At 38.8% G+C, this 27,661-nt stretch overlaps 1 pseudogene; it reads left to right on the top strand.

Moving 5' to 3' along the window:
• The first annotated feature begins 24,636 nt into the window (after nt 1-24,636).
• LOC131597507 (probable cytochrome c biosynthesis protein) lies at nt 24,637-25,635 on the top strand (annotated as a pseudogene).
• The last annotated feature ends 2,026 nt before the right edge of the window (nt 25,636-27,661 follow it).

The raw sequence follows: 27,661 nt of genomic DNA, 5'->3' as shown, positions 1-27,661 counted from the left end.
ACCCCCGCAAAGATGATTTACCTCAACTGAGGATTTAATCCACTAATCGCACGGATTACAATGGTTCTCCACTTAGTCAGCAACTAAGTCTTCCAGAGTCTTCTGATCACACACTGATCACTCCAGGAACAACTGCTTAGATACCCTCTAAGACTTTTCTAGAGTATTCTGATCCACACGATCACTCTAGTTACAACCTGCTTAGATAACCTCTAAGACTTCCTAGAGTATACTGATCCACACGATCACTCTAGTTCCTTACAACTTAATGTAATCAATTCTAAGAGTATTACAATTGCTTCTTAAAAGCTATAATCACAAACTGTGATATTTCTCTTAATCGTTTAAGCTTAATCTCACTAATATATTACAACAGCAATGTAGTGAGCTTTGATGAAGATGAAGATTCTGAGCTTTGATTTGAACAGCGTTTCAGCAAGTTGATATTTACAGAATAGGTGTAGAATTCGTTAACCTTGCTTCTCATCAGAACTTCATATTTATAGGCGTTGGAGAAGATGACCGTTGAGTGCATTTAATGCTTTGCGTGTTCCGTACAGCATCGCATTTAATGTTATACGCTTTTGTCAACTACCTCGAGCCTTGTTCACACTGTGTCTACTGACGTAGCCTTTAATAGCTTTTAACGTTCCTTTTGTCAGTCAGCGTAGCCTGCCACTTGTACTTCCTTCTGATCTGATGTTCGTGAATACAACGTTTGAATATCATCAGAGTCAAACAGCTTGGTGCATAGCATCTTCTGATCTTCTGACCTTGAAGTGCTTCTGTGCGTGATACCATCAGAACTTCAGTGCTTCTGATCTCATGTTCTTCTGATGCTTCCATAGACCCATGTTCTGATTCTGCTTCGACCATCTTCTGATGTCTTGCCAGACCATGTTCTGATGTTGCATGCTGAACCCTTTGAGACAATGCTTCTGAGCGCTGAATTATGCGTACTCTTTATATATTTCCTGAAAGGGAAATTGCATTGGATTAGAGTACCATATTATCTTAAGCAAAATTCATATTATTGTTATCATCAAAACTAAGATAATTGATCAGAACAAATCTTGTTCTAACAATCTCCCCCTTTTTGATGATGACAAAAACATATATAAATGATATGAATTTGCGATCAGAAAGAGCAGACGGCAAAAGACAAATTACACAGCTATAGCATAAGCATATGAATATGTCTCCCCCTGAGATTAACAATCTCCCCCTGAGATAAATAATCTCCCCCTGAAATAAATACTCGAAGAACTTTAATAAAAGACTTCCCTGATTATTTCGGTAGAGACGATCACATAAGCTTCTGTCTTCAGAGAATTCATAGCTTCTGACTTCTGCTTCCATTGGACAGCTTCAGAACTAGAATTTCTTTAGATCCCTAGAACACTCACAGCTTCTGATTCCTGCTTCCATCTAGGACAGCTTCAGAACTTGAATTTCTTTGATCTTCAGAACATTCACAGCTTCTGATTTCTGCTTCCATTTAGGACAGCTTCAGAACTTGAATTTCTTTGATCTTCAGAACATTCACAGCTTCTGATTTCTGCTTCCATTTAGGACAGCTTCAGAACTTGAGTTTTCTGGATCTTTAGAACATTCACAGCTTCTGATTTCTGCTTCCCTCGGATAGCTTCAGAGCTTTGAATTTCTACCAACATCACTTCATGCTAGATTTGTATCAGAACATTGTTGAATGTACCAGAGCACCATCAGAGCATCTCTACATCCTGAAATGTTACAGAACAAAAACTAAACGACAAAAGTCAGCATGAACGAGTCAGAACATAAAATGTATATTAGAACACATGATATGTATCAGAGCCATATAGGCTAAAATAATGTATCAGAGCAAATAGAATTTTGTCAGAGCAGATAGACAAATATGGATCAAATTCTATTATCAGTGCTTCTGATTCATTCTTCTTTCTTGCTTCTGATTTCTGAAGCTTGACAGCACTCAGCTTGCTTCAGTTTCCATGAGCTTATTCTTTTTACAGAATAACACTTCTTATGGTTTTGCTTCTTGTGTTTGCTTTGAAGATTCTCTTCACTTCTTTATACCTGCAAAACACTTAAACCATATAGAACTTGCAGTTCTTGTTAGAAAATGTGTGGGAGCTTTACCCAGCAACTGATAGATTAATCAAATCATTTATCATTTATCTTCTCCCCCTTTTTGTCATAACATCAAAAAGAATATTTCAAAAGATTCAGATGAATAAAACGACAAATAAAATCACTGGAATGTAAAAACAAAGAAACTTTTCATTGATAATCAAAAGATATTACAAAAGGTTCTTATGTTTAACAAGCAGATGCAACAAGGAAAGAAAACTACTAAGACCAAAGACTAAGACCCTAGCTAAGACAAAATCTGCGCCAACATGTCTTGAACCCTGTCATCATTTACTGCTTCTTGGGCTTCCAGGCGAGGGGTCAGGGAGACTTGATTCTGATGCAGATCTTCCACAATCTCTATCAGAAACAACATTCTCAGCAGGTGAAGATGAAGAGATTTCTTTGGAATGGGTTGAGGGAGAGGAAAGGTTAGATGAAGAGGAAGTTGAGTTTTGAAGATAAAAAGATGAGGAAGAAGATGGAGATGATGGAGGGCTTTCACCAGGGGGTTGAAACACACGTCTAGAATAGTTTCCAGACAACTTTGCTTCGAATGGATTCACCTTGAGAGGGTCATAGGTGATCTTTATCTTTTTGGGTTTGGACGAAGATGTTTCAACAGCTTTTCTCTTTTTGTTTTGATCATTTTCATGGTTTCCTGGGCTTGATGAAGAGTTCATGATGGATTTGCAGATAATGAACAGCTAGGGTTGGATATGAATGCAAAGAGATAGAGAAAGAAAACAAAGACAGAGTGTAATAGAGAAAATATGAGAGGGAAGGAGAAGCGTTTGAAGAGTATTTAAAAGAAAATAAAATGAAACAAATGATGGGTAGCATTTAATGTTACGTGACATGAGGAGAGATAATAAAGACAAATGAGGTGACTGGCACAGTTACCTATGGTCGGCGTCCCTTCAACTGCACGCACGCTTATCCATGAACAGTAACGACAGGTTTACCATCCCGAGATAAAACGTTACAGCTGTTTTGCTTTAAAAGAGGTTCTGAATCAACTTAGACACTGAAACGTTAGTAATAACCGAATCATAATTTCTAAAAGATTTCAATCAGAACTTCTGATAAAAAAAATCCACTTTCATTTCAGAAGATACTCATACATAAGAACTTCTCATCTTCTCATTCTGGGCATAAATCCATACTGATGTTCTTCAGGATGAACTTAAACCTATCTTCAGCCAGGGGTTTTGTAAAGATATCAGCCCATTGATGGTCTGTATCCACAAAGTTTAAAGATATAACACCCTTCTGAACATATTCCCTTATGAAATGATGTTTAATCTCAATATGTTTAGCCTTTGAATGAAGAATAGGATTCTTAGATAAACATATAGCAGAAGTATTATCACAGAATATAGGAATGTTACTCTCATATATCTGATAATCTTCTAACTGACTCTTCATCCAGAGCATCTGTGTACTGCAACCAGCAGCAGCGACATATTCTGCTTCTGTTGTTGATAGAGCAATAGTTGCTTGCTTCTTGCTATACCAGGAGATCAAATGACTTCCAAGAAATTGACAACTTCCTGAAGTACTCTTTCTTTCAATTCTGTCTCCAGCATAGTCAGCATCGCAGAATCCTACTAAGTTGTATTCTTTAGATTTTCTGTAAACTAAGCCAACATTAGTAGTACCTTTCAGATACCTTAGAATTCTCTTAACATCAGTTAAATGAGATTCTCTAGGATCTGATTGGAATCTAGCACACAAACAAACACTGAACAGAATGTCAGGTCTAGAAGCAGTCAAATATAGAAGAGATCCAATCATACCTCTGTATAACTTCTGATCTACCTTCTTACTTACCTCATCCTTACCTAGGATGCATGTTGGATGCATAGGAGTTTTGGCTTCTTTGCAGTCTAGAAGATTAAACTTCTTCAGAAGTTCCTTCACATACTTGGTTTGGTGAACATACGTTCCTTCTGATGTTTGATTTATTTGTATTCCAAGGAAATACTTGAGTTCTCCCATCATGCTCATTTCAAACTCAGCCTGCATAGACTCAGCAAACTCCTTTCCAAGTGTAGCATTAGATGTTCCAAAAATAATATCATCTACATATATTTGACAAATTAAAATATCCCTTTTAAAGGTTTTACAAAAGAGAGTAGTGTCCACTTTTCCTCTAGTGAAACCATTATCCAGAAGGAAAGAACTTAAGCGTTCATACCAAGCTCTGGGAGCTTGTTTCAATCCATACAACGATTTCTTTAGTTTAAAAACATGATTAGGAGACATAGAGTCTTCAAAACCAGGAGGTTGATGGACATAAACTTCTTCATCTATATAACCATTTAAGAAGGCACTCTTAACATCCATCTGATAGAGAGTGATGTTATGTTGAGTGGCAAATGAAATTAATAGACGAATAGATTCTAACCTGGCCACTGGTGCAAAGGTTTCTGTATAGTCAATCCCTTCTTGCTGACTATAACCCTGAGCCACCAATCTGGCTTTGTTCCTTACCACTTCACCTTTCTCACTGAGCTTGTTTCTGAAGACCCATTTTATACCGATTATATTGAATCCATCTGGTCTAGGAACAAGATCCCAAACATCATTCCTTGTAAACTGATTCAATTCTTCTTGCATAGCAATTATCCAGTCTGGATCTTCTAGAGCATGATCAACAGAAGTTGGCTCGATCAAAGATACAAGACCTAATTGACAATCTGCATTGTTCTTAAGGAATGCTCTTGTTCTGATTGGATCATCCTTCTTTCCAAGAATGACATCTTCTGAATGACCAGAGATGAGTCTGGATGATCTTCTGACAGATGGTTCTTCAGAAATGCTTAGATTCTCCAGAGAAGCTGATACTTGATCTTCAGATTCTTTGCTTCTGAGAAGCTCTGCTTCTGATGCGTTGCTTCTTGGCTCAACAACTTCTGATATATCAATATCACAATCTGCAAAATTATCAAACTGCTTTGGTTTTTCAGAACCAAGCTTATCATCAAACCTGATATTGATTGATTCTTCCACAACCAATGTTTCAGTATTGTATACTCTGTAGCCTTTTGAGCGTTCAGAATATCCAAGAAGGAAACATTTTTGCGCTTTGGAATCAAACTTACCAAGATGATCTTTAGTGTTCAGAATAAAGCATACACATCCAAAAGGATGAAAGTATGAAATGTTGGGCTTTTTATTCTTCCACAATTCATAAGGAGTCTTATTTAGAATAGGTCTGATAGAGATTCTATTCTGAATATAGCATGCAGTGTTTATTGCTTCTGCCCAGAAATGCTTAGCCATATTGGTTTCATTGATCATGGTTCTGGCCATTTCTTGCAGAGTCCTATTCTTTCGTTCTACAACTCCATTTTGCTGTGGAGTTCTAGGACAAGAGAAATCATGGGCAATACCATTTTCTTTGAAGAATTCTTCAAAGGATCTGTTCTCAAATTCACCACCATGATCACTTATGACCTTTATGATTTTACACTCTTTTTCAGATTGAATCTGAATGCAGAAATCAAAGAACACTGAATGAGTCTCATCCTTGTGTTTCAAGAATTTTACCCACGTCCAGCGGCTATAATCATCTACGATGACTAATCCATATTTCTTCCCTCTGACAAATGCTGTTTTGATTGGGCCAAACAGATCAATGTGCAAGAGTTCTAATGGCCTTGAGGTAGAAACAACATTCTTGGACTTGAATGCAGGTTTGGAGAACTTGCCCTTCTGACATGCTTCACAAAGAGCATCTGATTTGAATTTCAGATTAGGGAGTCCTCTGACCAGATCCAGTTTGTTAATCTGAGAAATCTTTCTCAAACTAGCATGACCTAATCTTCTGTGCCAGACCCACTGCTCTTCAGAAACAGACATAAGACAAGTCACCTTCTGACTCATAAGATCTTGCAGATCTGTCTTATAAATGTTGTTCTTCCTCTTGCCTGTAAATAGGATTGAGCCATCCTTCTGATTTACAGCCTTGCAAGTCTTTTGATTAAAGATTATATCATAACCATTGTCACTCAATTGACTGATAGATAAGAGGTTATGTGTTAATCCTTCTACAAGAAGTACATTAGAAATGGAAGGAGAGTTACCAGACTTTATAATTCCAGAGCCAATTATCTTGCCCTTTTGATCTCCTCCAAACTTGACTTCTCCTCCAGACTTAAGCACCAGGTCTTGGAACATAGACCTTCTTCCTGTCATGTGTCGTGAGCATCCAGAGTCCAGGTACCATGACATGTTGTGCTTTGTCCTTTTTGCAGCCAAGGATATCTGCAATAGGAATAATCTTATCCTTAGGTACCCACATCTTCTTGGGTCCTTTCTTGTTAGATTTTCTCAAGTTCTGATTGAACTTGGGTTTAACATTGTAAGCAATAGGAGGAACAACATGATAATTCTTAATGTGAGTTTCATGATATTTCCTAGGTTGTGTCACATGCTTTTTGGTGTGTGTTATGTGAAAACTTTGAGCATGTGAAGTGTGCCTAATATCATGGGAGTGGCCATACTTGAACTAATCATACAATGGCTTGTATGTGAGTTTCATTTCATCAACAGGTTCAAGTTTGTATGGGTTTTCACCCTCAAAACCAATGCCGACTCTTTTGTTTCCAGACACAGCATATATCATAGAAGCTAGCTGACTTCTGCCAATACTTCTAGATAGGAACTTCCTGAAACTTAAATCATATTCTTTCAGAATATGGTTTAGACTAGGAGTGGATTTTTCTGAATCAGAAGGAGATCCAACATTATTGGATAATTTTAAAAGTTTTTCTTTTAATTCAGAATTCTCCAACTCAAGCTTCTCTGTTTCAAATTCAAATAGCTTTTTCAGCTTTTTGTATTTGAGACTAATCTGAGACTTGAATTCCAGAAGTTCAGTTAGACCGGAAACTAACTCATCTCTAGTAAGTTCATAAAATACCTCTTCAGAATCTGATTCTGATGTAGATTCTGATCCGTCATCTTCTGTCACCATCAGCGCACAGTTAGCCTGCTCATCTTCAGAGTCTGAATCATCTTCTGACTCATCCCAGGTTTCCATAAGACCTTTCTTCTTATGAAACTTCTTCTTGGGATTTTCCTTCTGAAGTTTTGGACATTCATTCTTGAAGTGTCCAGGCTCATTGCATTCATAGCACATGACCTTCTTCTTGTCAAATCTTCTGTCATCAGAAGATTCTCCACGTTCAAATTTCTTTGAACTTCTGACGCCTCTGAACTTCCTTTGCTTGTTCTTCCAGAGTTGATTTAGCCTTCTGGAGATCAAGGACAGTTCATCTTCTTCTTCAAATTCTGATTCTTCAGGATCTTCTTCTCTAGCCTGAAAAGCGTTAGTGCATTTCTTGATATTTGATTTTAATGCAATAGACTTACCTTTCTTTTGAGGTTCGTTTGCATCCAGCTCTATTTCATGGCTTCTCAAGGCACTGATAAGCTCTTCCAGAGAAACTTCATTCAGATTCTTTGCAATCTTGAATGCAGTCACCATAGGACCCCATCTTCTGGGTAAGCTTCTGATGATCTTCTTTACGTGATCAGCCTTGGTGTATCCCTTGTCAAGAACTCTCAATCCAGCAGTAAGAGTTTGAAATCTTGAAAACATCTTTTCAATGTCTTCATCATCCTCCATCTTGAAGGCTTCATACTTCTGGATTAAAGCGAGAGCTTTAGTCTCCTTGACTTGAGCATTTCCTTCATGAGTCATTTTCAAGGACTCATATATGTCATAGGCCGTTTCCCTGTTAGATATCTTCTCAAACTCAGCATGAGAGATAGCATTCAGCAAAACAGTTCTGCATTTATGATGATTCCTGAAAAGCTTCTTCTGATCATCATTCATTTCTTGCCTTGTCAGCTTTACGCCACTGGCATTTACTGGATGTTTGTAACCATCCATCAGAAGATCCCATAGATCACCATCTAGACCAAGAAAGTAACTTTCCAGTTTATCTTTCCAGTATTCAAAGTTTTCACCATCAAATACCGGCGGTCTAGTATAACCATTGTTACCGTTGTGTTGCTCAGCAGAGCCAGATGTAGATGCAGGTGTAGACTTTTCAGTTTCATCAACCATCTTTTACTGAAGCGTTTTTCTCTTCCTGAATCTTTTCTAAACACGGTTAAGTGCTTGCACCTTAGAACCGGCGCTCTGATGCCAATTGAAGGATAGAAAAACACTTAGAAAGGGGGGGGGGTTTGAATAAGTGTAGCTTTAAAAACTTGACAGATAAAAATAAATTGCACAGTTATTTTTATCCTGGTTCGTTGTTAACTAAACTACTCCAGTCCACCCCCGCAGAGATGATTTACCTCAACTGAGGATTTAATCCACTAATCGCACGGATTACAATGGTTCTCCACTTAGTCAGCAACTAAGTCTTCCAGAGTCTTCTGATCACACACTGATCACTCCAGGAACAACTGCTTAGATACCCTCTAAGACTTTTCTAGAGTATTCTGATCCACACGATCACTCTAGTTACAACCTGCTTAGATAACCTCTAAGACTTCCTAGAGTATACTGATCCACACGATCACTCTAGTTCCTTACAACTTAATGTAATCAATTCTAAGAGTATTACAATTGCTTCTTAAAAGCTATAATCACAAACTGTGATATTTCTCTTAATCGTTTAAGCTTAATCTCACTAATATATTACAACAGCAATGTAGTGAGCTTTGATGAAGATGAAGATTCTGAGCTTTGATTTGAACAGCGTTTTAGCAAGTTGATATTCACAGAATAGGTGTAGAATTCGTTAACCTTGCTTCTCATCAGAACTTCATATTTATAGGCGTTGGAGAAGATGACCGTTGAGTGCATTTAATGCTTTGCGTGTTCCGTACAGCATCGCATTTAATGTTATACGCTTTTGTCAACTACCTCGAGCCTTGTTCACACTGTGTCTACTGACGTAGCCTTTAATAGCTTTTAACGTTCCTTTTGTCAGTCAGCGTAGCCTGCCACTTGTACTTCCTTCTGATCTGATGTTCGTGAATACAACGTTTGAATATCATCAGAGTCAAACAGCTTGGTGCATAGCATCTTCTGATCTTCTGACCTTGAAGTGCTTCTGTGCGTGATACCATCAGAACTTCAGTGCTTCTGATCTCATGTTCTTCTGATGCTTCCATAGACCCATGTTCTGATTCTGCTTCGACCATCTTCTGATGTCTTGCCAGACCATGTTCTGATGTTGCATGCTGAACCCTTTGAGACAAAGCTTCTGAGCGTTGAATTATGCGTACTCTTTATATATTTCCTGAAAGGGAAATTGCATTGGATTAGAGTACCATATTATCTTAAGCAAAATTCATATTATTGTTATCATCAAAACTAAGATAATTGATCAGAACAAATCTTGTTCTAACACTTAGAACACACTTTGTGGGATGGGTAGACCCATGGATCCATGCTCGTGATGTCGAACCTTTGAACCTTGATTGTGTGATTTGGTGTGATCTTGATTGTGGTTGATGCATAAACCATGCATTCATAAAAATGTCCTTCACAAATGGTTTTCAAAGAACTTAGAGACCTTTTTTTGTAAACATCACAGTTACTATGGATCAAAAGAGAAGCATCAAGAAGTACACTTTCAGGAATTCAAGTGTGAAAGAGTTGAAAGAGCTAGCGACTTTGGTTCCTAATCCTGACAACTTTAGAAACCGCTATGGGAAATTGATATCTATTCTGAAGACCAAAGTGGAGAAGGGGATTCTTGAGACTCTTGTGCATTTTTATGACCCGGTTTATCATTGTTTCACCTTTTCGGACTATCAGCTCATGCCCACTTTGGAGGAGTATTCGTATTGGATTGGTTTGACAGTTACAGATGATATACCATTTAGTGGTCTGGAGAAAGATCCTAAGGTGGATGAGATAGCAGAGCTTCTTCATTTGAAGATATCAGATGTAAAAGCAAACATGACTAAAAAAGGAGGAATTTGGGGGTTGACTTCTAAGTTATTGATTGGGAAGGCTTCTATGTTGGCTATAAAGGGAAGTATGATCGCTTTTGAGACTTTTTCGGCCTTGCTCATCTATGGTTTTATACTCTTTCCCAACATTGACAACTTTGTCGATGTTAATGCTATTCGGATATTCATGATTGGGAATCCCGTGCCTAATTTGCTTGGGGATACTTATCATTCCATTCACCATAGGTCTGATAAGAAAGGTCGATGCATTAATTGTTGCACTCCTTTGCTCTATAAGTGGTTTATTTCGCACTTACCTCAGACAAATAATTTCTTGAGCAACCCTGATGGTCTCTCATGGTCTCAAAAGATCATGCCTCTTACTAATGGGAACATCCATTGCTACAATCCTGCTTATGACATTCTGTAGCGGCGGAAAATTTGAGATTGAGACATTAATTAACTTAACTCATTAAAAAGCAAGAGTCGCCACCGAACTTTATTGATTCCAAAAGAGGAAAGGGAAAAACTTGAAAAAAATCACAAAAAGAAATCTGGATACGGGGGATGGTTATATAACGGGAAGGTGTTAGCACCCCCCCACATCTGTTGTACTCCACAGGAACCTTTTGAAAATCTGTGTTATGTTAAAACCATTTTTGTTTGCTAAAGAAGAAATAAATGAGAAAAGAAAATATTTACAAAAGTTTGCTCGGCAAGCCATAACGTCTTGTACCTACATACCTCCTCAGTGCAATGGAGAAGTCAGAGCATTTGTAGTTCTGCTCAAAAGTTTTGAAAAAAAGATTTTTATTAAAAACAATTTTAAAGGAAAAAGAGTGCAAGTGCACAAAATGATTTTTATCTTGGTTCGTTGTTAACGAAACTACTCCAGTCCACCCCTGACAAAGTGATTTACCTCTACTGAGGATTTAATCCACTAATCCAACTGATTACAATGATTTTCCACTTAGATACCCTCTAAGTCTTCTAGAGTCTACTTATCACAACTTGATCACTCTAGGAATCTTTTACAATCAATGTAAAATAAAGTTTACATGAGTTTAGATTGCTTCTAATAAAGTTGTAATCACAACTGTGATATTTCTCTTAAGTTCTATTCTTAACACTCACTAAGATATTACAAAGTTGTGAGGTTGAAGATGAAGTTCGTAAGCTTTTGAATTTGATAGCGTTTCTGCATATTATGCGCAAGTGTTGTATTCAGCTTTTGATCAGAACTTCTATATATAGGCGCTTGAGAGGAAATGACCGTTGGGAGCATTTAATGCATTGCGTGAATAGTACAACGCTGCATTTAATGTTTCACACTTTTGTCAACTACCTCGAGCCATGCTTTTGCTGCTTTTACTGACTTTGCCATTTGTAGCTTCTAATGTTCCTTTTGTCAGTCAAAGATTTGACTCTTCAGTCTTTCATCTTGTACTTTCTTCTGGACTCAGATTTGTAGATAAACAACGTTTGATTATCAGAGTCAACAGCTTTGGTGCAGAGCATCTTCTGTCTTCTGAATTTAAAGAGCTTTGAGCGTGATACCATCAGAGTTTCAGAGCTTGTGCTTCTGACTTCTATTCTTCTGATGGTTTACAGTTCATGTTCTGATTCTGCATGACCATCTTCTAATGTCTTGCCCGAGCATGGTCTGATGAAGCCATCCAGAACCTTCTGAGTCAGTGCTTCTGAGCGCTGCTTTGTGCATACTCTATATATATTTCCTGAAATGAAAAAAGTAAAGGATTAGAGTATCACATTGTCTTATACAAAATTCATACTTAATGTTATCATCAAAACAAAGAATATTGATCAGAACATTTCTTGTTCTAACAATCTCCCCCTTTTTGATGATGACAAAAACATATAATTGATATGAATTTGTATCCAGAATATCAGATGAACAAAGACAATTACACAGATAGAGCATAAGCATATAATCAGAGTGTGTGAATGTGAATCCCCCTAAGATTAACAATCTCCCCCTGAAATTAATACTAGAAGAATTTATAAATAAAACTTCAGAGCTTCAGAACATTCAGAGCTTTTCTTCATAGCTTCCATTGGACAGCTTCAGAGCTTTGAATTTCTCTTTATAATCAATTGTATTAGAGCATTCCTTGCTTTTAATCTTGAAGTTTCAGAGCACTAAGCTTGCTTCAATTCATTAGAATTTCTTTTCCCCATGTATTTGCTTCTCATGTTGAGTTTTGTCCAGAATATCTCATTCCTGCAAAACTATCAGAGACAAAAAAACTTGCAAATAATGTTAGGAATGTTGAGACTTAATCCCAACAACTGATATAATAAATCAATTCAACTATCACATTTCTCCCCCTTTTTGTCATAACATCAAAAAGCAGAAAAGATTCAGATGAAAGACACACAAAGTGAAGAAAGAAAAAGATATTTCATTGATAATTAATCAGAAGAAATACAGAAGCAGATGCAAAAACAAAGAAAACAACTAAGACACAAGACATACTACGACTAGCTAAACTTAGAGGCTAAGAAGGCCAGAAGGTTCTTAATATCAGCAGTGTCTTCAACTTGCTTCTTAGTAGCTTCATCTTGAGTCTTCATCTAGTATTTGATCTCAGCATGGGTGTCCTCGTGGTCGTCCAGACGAGTAGCCAAGCTGGCTTGATTCTGTTGGAGCTTCTCCATAGTGTTCATCAGAACAGAAACAGAAGGTCCAGCAAAAGCAGTATTGTTGCACCCCCAAATTTGCCCTCTTTCCTATGCTATAAGTTATGGAGGGACGTTTATTCCGTCTCTCAAAAATTGAAGAAAATAATAAAGATTTCTTATATGTGGTGGCCTCAATCGTTGATTCAAATGAGATTTATTAGATTTCATGTCGAGATGTTGTTATGTGCCACAACTCTTATCTTCTCCAAGGATCATTAAGGCGTTATTTCTATGTCGGATTGAAATTCAAATGAGAATCATGGCATAAAGAATTAAGGAGGCGGTCAAGACTTTCGTTTGTTGCTTTTAATACAATGTAATTTGGTTCATTGATTGAATTAGGATTGCGTTGAAGTGGAGTTCGTTCAAGTGATGATTTGAGTTCAAAATGCTCTAAAATTGTTCAAGATTGTTTGTAGCATACAAGGATGGAGAGTGTATTCATACAAGAATGGAGGGTGTGTTCATGTAGTTACAAGATAGAAACACTCATTACGAAAAAGGTTGAGTTACAAATTCTATTACAAAAAAGCCCATCTTATTCATTACAAAAAAAAGTCCAATCTTACATGTGCAAAATTATCATTGTCCATACAATTCAGATCCAGGATGTCTATTACAAAAGCCAAATTATAAGGAATTACACGAAGGGGGGACTTCCTTGAATCAGAAGTATATTCAGCAGAAGTCAATTTCAAACAAAACATCTTCACTGCAGCATAACCAAAATTCACCAGAAAATAAAACAGGTTCGGGCCAAAATGTTGCTCCTATTCGGTTCATTGATATCAGGTGGTCCAAAACCAAGTCTGCACACGAACCGAGCCATTGACAAAAACAAGGTTCAATATAGCAGAAAATGAAACTTGAAGATAAGGCAGGATTGAGAACAGAATTCATGGGGGAGAAAATCAGTGAGAACAACACAAAACGGAGAGAAACTCAGAATAAAAAAAGGAGATAACGTAACAAACTTCGGAGGAGAACGTAACAAACTCTGGAAACCTTGAATCTCTCTCCATTCTTACTTCATCGAATCCGCAACTGTTCCTTCGATCTTCACTCCCTCTCTCTTCATCATCTTCATTCATCTCAACCTTCTTCAATCTTGAATCTCCACCCTCCAATCAATCTTCCATAACAATCACCATAAACTTCATCCTCTCAATTCTGAAAACACAGAAAAATCACAATCAAAAACCACAAATAAACTCTCTTCAATCATCGCTAACAAAAACGGTTACAAAAGAAAATTCATCACCATTTTTCATCTCAAATCTTGGACACTTCAATCATCTCTCACGCTTCAATCTTCACCTGTAACAACTTTACACTCTTCAATCATCAGGCTTCACGCATCATTTTCAATCCTCATCAATTTGCAATCTATAGCGCGGCACAATCGACCATGACACTAACCGCTCAATCTACAGAAATTCTTCATCAATTGCTCTGCATAATTCAGCACTGATTCGTTTCCGTTATTGATTCAACTATCTCACGGCTTTCATACTTCGCGAAGTAACGTCATCATCGACTTGCATCTGGCTTTGTATCCAGCAATAATCATCAATCATCGCCGAGTTTGCTTCTTCACTGTAACCATCTGCAATAACGACAACATCACATTAAGATTCGGAAGTGAGCAAAAAGAAGAAGAATGGTCGAACGGAGATGAGAGACTGAGACAGAGGTTCGCGATGTGACTGAGATCGAGAGATTAAGAGAAGGCTGAGTGTGATTGTCGCGCCTTCTAATTCACGGCGATGATTCGAAAGGAGAAGGATCTCCGTCACCGCGCCGCCGTTCACCGCTTGACAAGGAGAACCTGATGTTCACGTAAACACCAAAAAACCTAAACCCTTTCTTATTTTGATTACTGGTCTTTTAATTAGAATTAAATGAAATTATTAGTAAATGTGTATTAAATCTAGAATTAATTGGATTCAATTGGTATTAATCATGGTTAAATGGATATAGTTAGGTCATTAGCATTGAAAAAATCTGAGTTGAGTACAAATTGGACCGAAACTCCCTTGGGCCTTACACGGATTTGCTGTCTACACCCCTTTGCTAGCCCATCATCATCTTTTTGTTACTAAAAATCTGAAATAAAAACATCCATGGGCTTTATTCTGATTGGGCTTGCGATTTGCTTGACATTGGACCATTGTTTTCAATTTTCACCCCCTGTATGCATGTTTTTTGTTTTGGATTTAGTTTGTTTTCTAACATTTTTAGCATAATACAAAAACATAAAAATCAATTTCCTTTGTTAGACTTTTGCATGATAAAAAGAATATAAAAACATGTAATATCTTTCGCTTGTTAGAATTTAATGGTTTTGTACATAGTTTTGTTCTATTACTTATTAGAGGAAATGTCACAAAAAACAATTTAATCTTGCTAGATTTTCTTTTAGAATTCATTTAGAATTTAATTTCTCTTATTTTCTATGGTCGGTGCATGCTTCCTTGTTATTACTGATGCGTTTGCTGAGATGTGCGAGGTACTTCGAGAGAGCCTTCGATTGAGATTCGACTTGCTTTGTGTTCCACTTTATTTGTGGGACACGAATTCGCTTCCAGTGCGATTGATATGCGTCGTGTTCCACTTTATTTGTGGGACACGAACCTATTTCCGATGCCGGTCACCCGATCTCTCATTCATTGAGATGTATATTCCTGCATTGTCTGCCTTGTGTTCTCTTGCAGGTTTCTTATGTGGTTATGCTCGACGTGTACCACATGTCGCTCGTGATTTATTTTCACGACGACGCTTTCCGACTTTGCTTGATGTTGGCTTACGCGAAGTACTCCAGACTTCTTTGCCTACACTTGCTAGCTCATTGCGGATTTGCTATCCGTTTGGTATCGTTCCCTATTCCCTTTTACTTCTTTCTGTACTTTATCGCTTTCTCGCATCATCCCTTAACATGAGAAGTAGGACTTAGACATGCATCTGGCCAAGCCCTCGAAAGAGGCTCTGTTTTTGTTGGTGTGTTTACATTTGTGCTTTGCGGCAGGGAGTCATGGTGTAATAAGTCCTATATGGCACTCCGTTAAGTCCTCATGGAAGGCATGCGGAAAGGGTTAGCAATCAACCCCCGCCTAGTCTCATCGAGTCCGTTTGGTATGCGCACGCTACGCGTCGCTCGCTTCTGAACCAACACAAGATCTTGTTATCGAGTATGTCAGGAAAAGGGTTCATGCAGCCGGACCCCCGCCTTTCCTATAGCTCGCGTCGCTCGACGTTGATGCTCGGTGTACGCACACACCGTTTTCCTTTACGATCCATGACGGCTTGGTTGCTGAGAGGGGTCCGCCCTCTTGTCTATGGCCCGATCATTTTCGCGAGGTCTAATGCTTGGTTGACTTGGGTTGAGCTGCTCCCCTTGGCTATGGCGGGACCGCTTTTCTACCATTCGGTCAGTACCGTTGGTTTTGTTTGCTTCACGAGCGGATGCTCGTTTGTGTGATATGATTGTATGCTTCCCCCTTTTCTCGTAGGTTGCTAGTTTAGTTATATTTGCACCCTTTGTATGATAACATTAGGTAGCAAGCTTTCCCCCTTAGCTTAGGTTTTCCTCATGCATTCTTTAAAACACAAACCACACTCTTTGATTTTCTTTTCTTAAGAGCTTGTTATTTCCGCTCCATTCCCAAGCATAAGTCTCCAAAGGTCGAGCAGAGGAGTGTGAATGTAACTTGTTCACCTAAAAAACACAAAACAAACAAAAACTAGTTAGCCGAGCTACGGTAGCTCTGATTCTGCAAAACAGATACGTAGGCAGCGGGGTAGGGCCCGTGCGAGCACAATCCTTTCTTTTCCCTACATTCTGCATTCATTTTAGTCCAGATTAGCATAGATTTGTTACACACCCATAGTTTTAGACACGAGCGTGGATACCATCGAGTACGATGGACGCGAGGGGTGCTAATACCTTCCCCTCGCGTAACCGACTCCCTTACCCTTTTTCTCTGGTCGTGAGACCGTTGTTTTGTTTTGTGGTTTGCTGGCATTCCCTTCCTTTTCAGGATAAATATGTTAGTGGCGACTCTGTTAATTTTCGCGGTAGCGACAAGTATCAAAAGTGTTTTTAAGAACAGGATGAGCAGCATCAGCTTCAACCATTAGTACATCTTCATGATTTTCCTCAACAGGAATATCTTTAGTAGGATGCTCTAGGCCTTGAAGAATCTCAGCTAGATTCTCTAGAGGAGTTGGAGTCTCAGGTTCTGGAGGGTATTCAACTTCTGGGTATACCATATCCGGACCCTTTTCCACAGGGTTCTCCCTAAACCAGTTGAACAACCACTAAAAATCTCCAGTCAGAACCTTGTATGGATGTGGTTTCCACACAACGATTGCAAGAGGATTTTCTTCGTCAAGTTCATCAACAAACTCCTTTTCTACCACATGATTCCAATTTGTTATAGGATGATAGTACTTGCCATCATATAACTCCAAAAAGAATCCAGAAGGACTAGGAGCCGCAGCCAAACAGTCTTTCTGAAGATCCAGAAAGTCAGCATAAATCTCTTCACCAATGGTTCTTCAGAGCTTGCCAGCAGCAACATAATCCAATTTGGTATCATGAGAAACCTTCAAAGCATCTAAACATGTCCGTACCTTATACTTTAATAATTTAAAATGAATATCAACAGAGGGTTTAGGAGGGTTGATTCTGACACGGGTGAATCGAGAGTCTGGGTTAAAAACAAAATAAGGTTCAGGTTCCCTAGAGAATAAGATAGAGGTGGTTAAAGAGGATAGAGAGGATGATGAATCGACTGTATATGAATATGAAGGGTCATTTAATGGTGAGATTGCAGAAGGAATAGAGGTGGTTGAAAAGATATTTTCAGATGGAAAAGTTGGACAAACAACAGATAGAGGTTAGGGGTCGAGGGATGGTTCAGAATGATTTGGACGGTTTCTTTTAGTGGTGGTGGAAGAGGATGGAAGGTCAGAAGATGGAGGTCTTTTCTGAGGGGGAAGGTAAGAGGTAGAATGTAAACTAGAGGTGTCTACATTATCAATATATTTTATGAGCTTCTGAAGTTGTTCAGAAGTTCTAGGAACTTTGAGGGACTCTGTTGATACTTGTTCAGAATTAGTAACTGGTACAGAGTCAGAGATAACAATACCTGAAGGTTTCTTATGCTTCTTGGCTTTCTTAGCAGCAGGACCTTCTTCTGTAGCCTTCCTCTTCAGCTTCTTCTGTTTCTTCTTCCTATCCTTTTTCTGTAATTCCTCCAAGGATGGAAGAGCCCTTCCACGAATCCACTCAGGATCAACATCAGAGTTTTCTTTCACACAGAATTCCTGATACATATTAACAGATTCTGATAATTCTTCTTTGAAAGACGAGGAGAAATCAACAACAGGATTTCTTCTGGTCAGAATATTAGAAGGAACTTTAGGAGCAGTAGTCACTTTCTCAATCATATGCATTCTCCTCAGAGTCTAAGCATTCAGCATGCTTCCACAAACTGCAGTCAGATATTGAGTAAAGCCAGCTGCTCTCAGAGTCTCAATCACACCACTCTTAGTCAGAATGTCTGAAATTAATCTTCCCAGAGGAATGGTTCTCTTCTTGATCTTTGGATGCTTCAGACGTTCTACTTCTCTTGACTCTTCAACATTTGTCTTCAGATGTTGAAACAGAATATGATGTAAATTGACTCTCATAACTTTTCCAATGCAGTACAAAATGAACTGCTGATCCTGACTTATGTAGGTTGCAGAGTTTGTTGATTTTTTGTGATATAGAGATCCCAGAATTATCTTTGCCCAAACTCTGTGAGACGGCTTCAGATCTCTGGTGTGAGGAGAGTTTTTACCAGAAGTGAACAATTCTGGATTAACTGCATTCCAATCAGTTCTACCAGGGAGAGCACCAGTTACTCCTCATGTACCTTCAATACCATATAACTTCCTTATGAGATTCTCTGAGACAACCACTTCAAGACCGAGCACGAAAGAGATGATAGCAGTTGGAGTCACAGTGACATGAGTCCAAAATTCCTTAACCAAAATAGGGTAAACTGGTCCAATAAGATGTTCAAAATAATTTTCCCATCCTTGAATCAACATAGCCGTTTTGATTTTGAAATCATGTGCGATCAGATTCTCAAAATCAACCATAGATTCACAGAGAACTTCCAGTTCGTCGTAAGACATCAAACACGTCTTCAATGGAGTGGTGACATATTTCTTTTGATGTTCTTGTTGAGAAGACGAAACCTTGCGTTGAACATTTGAAGAAGAAGCCATTGAAACACAACTGAGATTATTGGGTTTCGTAACTTTAGGGTTTTTGAAAAGAGAGAAAAGCAGTAAAAAGTGCATAAAAGATGAACAGTGAATATGAAGGGAAATAGATGCAATGAATGAGAGATGCCTTTATATAGCCACATATTTGAAATAATATGCAATGAAATTCTGAATGAGAGAGATTACAGAATTTGAATCAAACACATTTAATGTTGAATGACGTTAGGAGAGATAATGTGAAATTTGAAATGATTTGCACAATTACCTAGGGCGGCGTCTCATCAACTGCACGCATGCTTGTCCCTTCAGAATGAACACGTGTTCATCATCTGGAATAGCTGGTGACAGCTGTTTTCCCTTAACATAAGTTATGTATCATCTTAGATATATGAAACGTTAGAAATAACAAAATTAGAGAATCTAAATGATCAAGCAAATACAGAACATCTGATAATGAAATAAATACGCATTTCAAATCTAATCCATATTTAGATCTTCTCATAACCTCATTCTGGGCATAAATCATTACTGATGTTCTTCAGAATAAACTTAAACCTATCTTCAGCAAGGGGTTTTGTAAAGATATCATCCCATTGATGGTCTGTATCCACAAAGTTTAAAGATAGAACACCCTTCTGAACATAGTCCCTTATAAAGTGATGTTTAATCTCAATATGTTTAGCTTTAGAATGAAGAATTGAATTCTTAGATAAACAAATAGCAGAAGTATTATCACAGAATATAGGAATGTTACTCTCATATATCTGATAATCTTCTAGCTGACTCTTCATCCAGAGCATCTGTGTACTACATCCAGCAGCAGCAACATATTCTGCTTCTGTTGTAGAGAGGGCAATTGTAGCTTGCTTCTTGCTGTACCAAAAGATCAGATGACTTCCCAGAAACTGACAGCTTCCAGAAGTACTTTTCCTTTCAACTCTATCTCCAGCGTAATCAGCATCACAATATCCTACTAAGTTGTATTCTTCAGATCTTCTGTAGACTAAACCAACATTTGTAGTACTATTCAAATACCTCAGAATTCTCGTAACCGCAGTTAAGTGAGATTCTCTAGGATCTGATTGGAATCTTGCACATAGACATACACTGAATAAAATATCAGGTCTAGAAGCAGTAAGATATATAAGAGATCCAATCATACCTCCGTAGAGCTTCTGATCTACCTTCTTACTTACCTTATCCTTACCTAATACACACGTTGGATGCATAAGAGTCTTTGCTTCTTTGCTTTCTGAAAGATTAAACTTCTTCAAAAGTTCTTTCACATACTTGGTCTGATGAACATAAGTTCCTTCAGAAGTATGATTGATCTGGATCCCAAGGAAATACTTGAGTTCTCCCATCATGCTCATTTCAAACTCTGCCTGCATAGACTTAGCAAACTCCTTTCCAAGTGTAGCATTAGATGTTCCAAATATAATATCATCAACATATATTTGACAATTTAAAATATCCTTTTTAAAGGTTTTACAGAAAAGAGTTGTGTCCACTTTTCCTCTAGTGAAACTGTTATCCAGAAGGAAATAACTTAATCTTTCATACCAAGCTCTAGGAGCTTGCTTCAGTTCGTATAATGACTTCTTTAGTTTAAAAACATGTTCTGGAGACTTAGAGTCTTCAAAACTAGGAGGTTGATGGACATAGACTTCTTCTTCTATATAACCATTTAAAAAGGCACTCTTAACATCCATCTGATACAAAGTGATGTTATTCTGAGTGGCAAATGAAATTAATAAGCGAATAGATTCTAACCTGGCCATTGGTACAAAGGTTTCTGTATAGTCAATGCCTTCTTGCTGACTATATCCCTGAGCTACCAGTCTGAATTTGTTTCTTACAACTTCACCTTTCTCACTCAGCTTATTTCTGAAGACCCACTTAGTTCCAATGATGTTAATTCCTTTTGGTCTTGGAACCAGATCCCAAACATCATTCCTTGTAAACTGATTTAATTCTTCTTGCATGGCAATTATCATCTTCTAGAGCTTGATCAACAGAAGTTGGCTCAATTAGAGATACTAGACAAAATTGACATTATGCATTGTTCTTAAGGAATGCTCTTGTTCTGATGGGATCATCTTTATTTCCAATGATAACATCTTCTGGATGAGCATAGTTGATTCTAGAGGATCTTCTGAGTGTTGGCTCTTCAGAAATTCTGAGATTCTCTAAAGAAGCTGCAACTTGATCTTCTAAAACTTTGCTTCTGGGTTCTTCTTGATCTGAGTTAGAGATATCTATATTTGCAAAATTCTCAAACTTCTTTGGCTTTTCAAGACCAAGCTTATCATCAAATCTGATATTGATTGATTCGTCAACTACCAGAGTTTCAGTATTGTATACTCTGTAGCCGTTTGAGCGTTTAGAATATCCAAGTAGAAAACACTTCTGAGCCTTAGAATCAAACTTATGCAGATGATCTTTGGTGTTCAGAATATAACATACACATCCAAATGGATGGAAATATGAAATGTTGGGCTTTCTGTTCTTCCACAATTCATAAGGATTCTTATTAAGAATAGGTCTTATGGAGATTCTATTATGAATATAACATGCAGTGTTAATTGCTTCTACCCATAAATGCTTAGCCATATTGGTTTCATTGATCATGGTTTTGGCCATTTCTTGTAGAGTCCTATTCTTTCGTTCTACAACTCCATTTTGCTGTGGAGTTCTAGGACAAGATAAATCATGGGCAATACAATTTTCTTTGAAATAAATTTCAAAGAATCTGTTCTCAAACTCACCACCATGATCACTTCTAACCTTTATGATTTTACATTCCTTTTCAGATTGAATCTGAGTGCAGAAGTCAAAGAACACGGTATGTGACTCATCCTTGTGTTTCAAGAACTTTACCCATGTCCATTTGCTATAGTCGTCAACAATGACTAATCCATATTTCTCCCCTCTGATTGATGTTGTTTTGACTGGGCCAAAAAGATCAATGTGCAGAAGTTCTAGCGGTCTAGAGGAAGAGACAACATTTTTAGAATTGAATGCAGGTTTTGAAAACTTCCCTTTCTGACATGCTTCGCAAAGAGCATCTGATTTATATTTCAGATTAGAGAGTCCTCTGACCAGATTAAGTTTGTTAATATGAGAAATCTTTCTCAAACTAGCATGACCCAATCTTCTATGCCAGACCCACTGCTCTTCACTAACAGACATAAGGCAAGTAACCTTTTGATTCTTAAGATCTATAAGATCAATCTTATAAATGTTATTATTTCTCTTGGTTGTAAATAGGATTGAGCCATCCTTCTGGCTAATAGCTTTACAATACTTTTGATTAAAGATTATGTCATAACCATTGTCACTTAATTGACTTATGGACAATAAGTTATGAGCTAATCCATCTACTAGCAGAACATTAGTTATAGAGGGAGAATTACCAATGCATATGGTTCCAGAGCTAATAATCTTGCCCTTCTGGTTCCCTCCAAACTTTACTTCACCAGCAGATTTATGTTCCAGGTCTTGGATCATAGACCTTCTTCCCGTCATGTGTCGTGAGCACCTAGAGTCCAGGTACCATGACATGTTTGCCTTTGTCTTTTGAGCCTTGAAGGAGATCTGCAACAGGAATTATCTTTTCCTTAGGTACCCACATTCTTTTGGGTCATTTTGGGTTAGTCCTTCTCAAGTTCTGGTTGAACTGAGATTTAACATGAGGTTTCACATAATATTTTTCAGAATGTGTAATGGCATGTTTCCTTGTGTGTGTTATGTGGAAACTTTTAGCATGTGATGTGTGCCTAATATCATGAGAATGACCATACTTGAACTGATCATACCGAGGTTTGTATGTGATTTTCATCTCATCAACAGGCTCAAGTTTATATGGGGTTTTACCCTCATAGCCTATGCCAACTCTCTTGTTTCCACTAACTCCATATATCATAGAGGCTAGCTGACTTCTGCCAATATCTCTAGATAGAAACTTTCTGAAACTCAAGTCATATTCCTTCAGAATATTGTTCACACTTGGAATAGAATTTTCTGAACTAGAAGATGATTCAACTGAAGGATAGAAAAACACTTAGAAAGGGGGGGTTTGAATAAGTGTAGTCTTAAAAACTTGAACGATAAAAACAAATTGCACAGTTATTTTTATCCTGGTTCGTTGTTAACTAAACTACTCCAGTCCACCCCCACGGAGTGATTTACCTCACCTGAGGATTTAATCCACTAATCGCAACAGATTACAATGGTTTTCCACTTAGTCCGCGACTAAGTCTTCTAGAGTATCCTGATCACAACCTGGTCACTCCAGGAACAAATGCTTAGACACAAGCTAAGACTTTCTTAGAGTATCCTGACCACCACGTGATCACTCTAATTACAACTGCTTAGACACAAGCTAAGACTTCCTAGAGTATCCTGATCAACACTTGATCACTCTAGTTACTTACAAATTAATGTAATCAAATAAGAGTTTTACAATGCTTCTGAAAAGCTATAATCACAACAGTGATATTTCTCTTAACGTTTAATCTTAATCTCACTAATATATTACAACAGCAATGTAGTGAGCTTTGATGAAGATGAAGTTTCTGAGCTTTGAGTTTGAACAGCGTTTCAGCAAGTTAATTGTTAACAAATCGTCAACCTTGCTTCTCATCAGAACTTCATATTTATAGGCACTAGAGAAGATGACCGTTGGGCGAATTTAATGCTTTGTGTATTCCGTACAGCTTTGCATTTAATGTTTCACGCTTTTGTCAACTACCTCGAGCCTTGTTCACGCTGTGTCTACTGACGTTGCCTTTAATAGCTTCCAACGTTCCTTTTGTCAGTCAGCGTAGCCTGCCACCTGTACTTTCTTCTGATCTGATGTTTGTGAATATAATATTTGAATATCATCAGAGTCAAACAGCTTGGTGCATAGAATCTTCTTGTCTTCTGACCTTGAAGTGCTTCTGAGCGTGATACCATGAGAACTTCAGTGCTTCTGCTTCTGATCTCAAGTTCTTCTGATGCTTCCATAGACCCATGTTCTGATTCTGCCTTGACCATCTTCTGATGTCTTGCCAGACCATGTTCTGATGTTGCATGCTAAACCTTCTGAGACAAAGCTTCTGAGCGCTGATTTGTGCATACTCTTTATATATTTCCTGAAAGGAAAATTGCAATGTATTAGAGTACCACATTATCTCACACAAAATTCATATCCTTGTTATCATCAAAACTAAGAATATTGATCAGAACAAATCTTGTTCTAACATCAACATCTTTAGATAGTTTTAAAACTTTTTCCTTAAGTTCAGAATTTTCTATTTCAAGTTTCTTAGTTTCAGATGCAAAGAGCTTTTTCAGCCTTTTGTATTTGATACTAAGTTGAGCCTTGATTTCCAGAAGTTCTGTTAGAATAGAAACTAACTCATCTCTAGATAGTTTAGAAAATACCTCTTCAGAATCTGAGTCTGATGTAGATTCTGACTCTTCATCAATAGTAGCCATCAGTGCTATGTTTGCCTGCTCATCTTCAGAGTCTGACTCTTGATCAGAAGAATCTGAGTCATCCCAAGTAGCCATTAGGCCTTTCTTCTTTTCAAATTTTTTCTTGGGCTTTTCCCTCTGCATCCTCCTTGCATTTATGCCGGAGACGTCGCCAGTGCTATGGGCTTTGGATTATGTAGATAAAAAATTATTAATGGGATGGTGGCACTCCACTCACCGCCAATGCGGAAGGATGCCGCCGAAAAGAAGGGAACGCTGCTTCGCTCTGCTGGATGCGTCGGATCCCGTATAACAAGCGAGCTTTTTACCATTAAATTAAAATATGTGGTCGCAAAATGCTATCCAGCTCTCTTGTTGCGTAGCAATAGAAGCCTGCTCATGCTGCTTTGGCGGTGCTTTTTCGCCTTCTCTTCGCTCTAGACAGGAGCGCTAGTGGACACAGGGAGGGAGCAGGCGAAGCGTGTCGTTTGTAATGAACAGAAAGAGACCACTACTTCGCCTCTTTGTTGGAGTGCCGACACGGGGAGGGAGCAGGCGAAGCGTGTCGTCCGTAATGACCAGGACCAGAAACAGATTCGAATTTGGATCTTGACATGTCGGTGGTTTTTAACTGTGGGCATCATGCCAGGAAGTTGGTGGGCTCATCATGAATTAGGTCGGGGTGGCTGGTGGTTTCGGGATCCCGTAGAAAATGCTTCTTTTATGCCTTGGGTGTTAGCCACAGCTCGTATTCATTCCGTAATTCTACCCCTTCTTCATTCTTGGATCTCGTTTCTTAATATTGTTACTCTTCCATGTTGTGTCTCAGGAACCTTTTCAATACGGTCCAGATTGCTAGCTTCCGTTCATAGTTTTGCTACAGATGATACACGAGGAATCTTTTTATGGCGGTTCTTCCTTCTAATGACCGGCATATCTATGATTCTTTTCTCCCAGATGAAGCAGCAGGCATCGGTCCGTAGAACTTATAAAAAAGAGATGGTTGTGGCGCGAAGTACTCTTGTGCCCCTCCGTCACTTGGCTCGCGCGCAACCCCGCCCCATTATGTTATGGAAGAATTTAACTTATTAACGGGCTGGTTATTCAGAGCCAGCAGCTGCCGAATTTCGTCCCGCAACTAAAAGAAGATCGCTTCGGGGGTCACTGTGGCGTGGCTGAATGAAGAGCAGTCCGCCCCTACTACGTTTGATCAGTAAATTATGGATAAGTTTGGAAGATAGTCAAGGTAGCTTGCCTCCAAGCCACTGCACTAGATGCGCATGTAGTCGTAGTAGTAGGCTCATAATGCCCCTCTTCTATACTAAAATACTACTTAGGATGAATGGCTCGTTCTCTTACTTGACCATGGCATCGCCAACATGAGTCTGTGTTCGGTGGTTGATAAGCTGCTAGTTGGTATTTAGTTTAGGGCTTGTTATTTCCTTTCACTTTTCCCAACGAAGTGGAGGGCCATCGCAGAAAGTAACCTATCCCCGTAGTTCCAAAGACAGGAATTGGGTAGTAGGGGGCCCTTGGACCCCAAAAAAGGCTTTGACCTGCTGGCTATTGCGTTTACCGTGAAGTTAATAAAGTTGGGGGCATAAAGGGATGCCAGGGACAGAGTCACCTCAGGGTTAATTTAATGCCCACGGGCAAGAAAAGGTTCTGAAGTTAAGCCCTTTGACCCAGTGCTTTCGGACTGGTGGAATGAAACCATATCGAATAGGGAACTTGTTCCAGTACCGCTATCGCTTCGACTGCGAGAAGGAAGCCTGATGAACAAGATGACTCGACTCGCGTCTGGGAAAACCTGGAAGACAGACCTTAGATGGCTCAGCTTTGACCCATTTGGTTAAGTAATTGGTAGCTACCAAAGGGGTAGAAGAAGGGGCTCGGGATCTTCGGATCAAAGTACCAAGCGGGCAAGAACGCACTGATCTGTAGTACGCCTCAGGAGTCGGCGGAGAAGAGTTCCAACTAGGCAAGTCGTTCCTAGCCAAAAAGTAGGTAGCCCCGCGAAACCTCTTATTCCGGCTAACTACGACTACTCATGAATAGCGGCGTTTCCGCTGTTGGGGATAATCGCCTGTTGTCTCTTTCTTGACCTACTCAATCGAAAGATGCCCACAATCGGATGCTAGTCTCTAAGTCCCTGCTTTGACTGTGCCTTATCTTAGGGCACGGTACCTTAGTTTAAATCCATCCATAGTTTACTACTTTCCGTTGCAAAGACAAATACCTGATTTGTCCCACCCGGGGATCTGACCCCCTTGATCCTCCTCTAGGATTCGCGCTTTAATAAGCTCACTCGTGCCGTCCTACTAAAGGAAAGGGCTCTTTCTATTTCGAGTTGGCCTGCACCCTATCCTATTCGATTAGGAAACTTATGATTCTAGAGCAAGTTACATCCATATCAAATCCTCCAGAAGTTATGCTCAACAGGAAAGTCATAAAGAAGTGCCACAACACTATTGCTATTGATCGGACATTCACTATTGCATTACCTGAATGGAATGGCAGCAGTCTTCTTAGTCCTTGCGCATTCAAGAACAAGCCCATCCAATCTTACCATTCTTTAACCTACGAATGCTTCTGGCATAAGCGCTGCTAGTGAAAGCAACTGACAAGGCCTCAAATCTGTTTCAGGAAGAATAGAAAGAAAGCAAAAACACATTTCGACCGGGCACGTATCGAAGGAGCAAAGGAGGAGGTAGCAATAGCATTAGCAGGAGCAGCCGGAAGCGTGGCAGTCTCGATTATTCTCGAATCTGCGCACTAGGAATCGAAGATTTAAGATGATTTCCGACAAGCGCACATTCATAGGCTGTTAGCAGGATAAGGCGAGAAAGATATTGAATTAACAGATTTGACTTTGACTGATTAGCTGCTAAAAGTAGCCAGTTAGTCCAATGCGATGAACACGGGCTTGGATAAGAAAGAAGGGTCTTGGACAGGGTTAAAAGGAGATGAAGGATAGGTTGGATAATGGTTTTTTGGTAAACTTTAGTTTTTGTATTCTATGGCACAGGTGTGTAATGAAGAGGATAGACTATGGCTTCTTGGCTACCTGAGGGTTAAATGTTCAGGATCATGACTAGGGTGAGACTCCAATTGGTTGGCTTTCTTTATTTTGTTCGAGTTTCATGTACTTGGCTAC

The sequence above is a fragment of the Vicia villosa genome, linkage group LG4, assembly GCF_029867415.1.
Source record: "Vicia villosa cultivar HV-30 ecotype Madison, WI linkage group LG4, Vvil1.0, whole genome shotgun sequence".
In the NCBI taxonomy this organism is placed as follows: domain Eukaryota; kingdom Viridiplantae; phylum Streptophyta; class Magnoliopsida; order Fabales; family Fabaceae; genus Vicia; species Vicia villosa.
The sequence above is the reverse complement of the archived record's forward strand: the minus strand, read 5'-3'. Positions and strand labels throughout refer to the sequence as shown.